At 31.8% G+C, this 2500-nt stretch overlaps 1 long non-coding RNA gene across 1 annotated transcript in view; it reads right to left on the reverse strand.

Annotated features, from left to right (window-relative positions):
* Positions 1–2500, reverse strand: part of LOC119572920 — a 101270-nt gene that overhangs the window by 63575 nt on the left and 35195 nt on the right. The window lies entirely within an intron of this gene.

Consider the following 2500-nt stretch of genomic DNA (forward strand, 5'->3'; position numbering starts at 1 on the left):
TCTTCATATGCTTATTCATTCTCATTCGATTCTCTTATTTTTCTCCTTTTGGCGAAATTCTCTCTCTCTCTCTCTCTCTCTCTCTCTCTCTCTCTCTCTCTCTCTCTCTCTCTCTCTCTCTCTCTCTCTCTCTCTCTCTCTCTCTCTCTCTCTCTCACTCTCACCCTCACCGACGGAAATATCCCCTGCAACATAATTCTATTACCCACAGAAAAAAAAACTCATGGTTATATTTTCTAGAACATTTTCCTTGTTATAAACATTAAACGCATTATACCTACATCAAATGATTTATAACGAATCCTGTTAAACGAACGATTAACCTATATATAACGAGCCTATCAGTTTCGCTCACAAATTGCGCCTGGATTCCTTTTAGTGATATTTCGTCGAAAGATCATCGGGAATTAGTAAGGTAAACTAGTAAAGCGACTGCATCATTAAATATATCTGTGCGAGTAAGTGAATGCGTGTACGTATGTGTTTTTCGTGTGGGTGCTGACACTTGTACTGCTGTTGCTCATCATCATTATCATTATTATTATTATTGTTATTATTATTATTGTTGTTGTTGTTGCTATTAGTATTTATACTATTATTATTATCATTACTATTATAAAGTTTACTAGCATTAGCATTTGTTGTTGTTGTTATTGTTATTATTATCATCATTACCGCCAACCTCATCATCAAAATTATCATCACTATTATTATCATCATCATCATTATCATCACTATCATGTTAATATTGATAATTTCATTAGTATTCACCATATGCCGGATAACACCGTCATCATTACAGTTATCATTATTACTGTTGTCACGACCCGTTTCTTCATGATTATAATTACTATAATTGTTGCAATCATCGTCAATATTATCATCGTTATTTATACCATTCTTTTCTTTATCAACATCATCATAACAATCATGATTTACAACGAAAACGACATTATTATCACTATTTCCATTATTATCGTCACCATCATCGCAAATTCCTTTAAATTTTACTTTTTTTTTTTTTTTTTTTTTTTTTTTTTTTTTTTGTGGTTCCAGCGGCCTACATTTGTTTGTTTGTCTGTTTGTGCGTGCGGGGAATGTAAATTTAGTTAGAAATTCGTGGTTCCCTTCTATTGTTGGTTCGTCCGCGGGGTTAAAAAAGTTTCGGGCGGAGGTGATCAATTGTTTTTGTTTGGGTTTTGTGTTTTGCCGTTTTTTTTTTTTTTTTTTTTTTTTGGTCAGAATGTTTTGCCTGTATTTTTCTTTCTTTCTTTCTTTCTTTGTTTCTTTCTCTTTGTAAGTTTAGCATAACGCTGTGATTTAAGTTCTGCATATATATATATTTTTTTTTTTCTGATTATTTTCTCTCTCTCTCTCTCTCTCTCTCTCTCTCTCTCTCTCTCTCTCTCTCTCTCTCTCTCTCTCTCTCCGATATATTTGTTTCTATTCCCTCTTCATTTTCTGTACTTTTTATTTCTTTTCTACTTATATCACATTTTCCCATGCATTCGGCCATGCTGGTTGATAAACAGACAGACAACTACTTATAGATAGATAAACAGACAAAAAAAAAGATAGATAAATAGACAGATAGACATATAGGCTCCCCATCGTCCCTTTATCTACATCAACAGTGTAGCGATCTGTTAAGCATAACCAAAGCTACATTTAGCAGCAAATCATCATCGACCGCTGAATTATTAATGTTCGCCGCGGTTTACGCCGTTTCGGAACGCGATTGTCCGAAACCGAGTACTTTTCGCTAATGATCGTCGTTAGGCTAGGTCCGTGTCATTTTAATAACCTGATGTTGACGTCGCAATGACTAATTTGTGAGCGCGATTTCAATATCATCGCTAAGTTATCCAGTAGTACAGAGTCTTCGTTAAAAAAAAGAGAGGAAAGAACGATAATAATAAGAATAATAACAATAACTTAATAATAACTTGGCTTCCGCGATATATATATATATATATATATATATATATATATATGTATGTATATATATATATATATATATATATATATATATATATATATAAATAGGTAATAAGATTTTTAAATACACTATGTGGCGAATATCGTGTTTAGTCATGTAGATACTTTGGCGGGTAAATAAAGTACCTTTATGCATCTGTTGTATTGCCTTTATATCTTTTATATTTCGTTTGCATGCCTAATTCACGGTTAAATCACTCCAGTAACGCCAAAAAATGTCTGATCTCTGATATTTTTTTCTTTTTACGGAGAACGGTTTATGCCTAATAAGACCCGATTTATTACAAGTACAATATATATATATATATATATATATATTATATATATATATATATATATATATATGTATGTATGTATGTATGTATATATATATATATTAGAAGTAAAACATCAACAGATAAATGAATTTTGCAACAATGAATGGATGGATGAAATGTCCGAACGCGTTGTAGGCTTTGCGTTGCAATTTGGAAATAAAATGTCTAATGCTATGGAAAATGAA

The sequence above is a fragment of the Penaeus monodon genome, chromosome 1, assembly GCF_015228065.2.
Source record: "Penaeus monodon isolate SGIC_2016 chromosome 1, NSTDA_Pmon_1, whole genome shotgun sequence".
NCBI lineage: Eukaryota > Metazoa > Arthropoda > Malacostraca > Decapoda > Penaeidae > Penaeus > Penaeus monodon.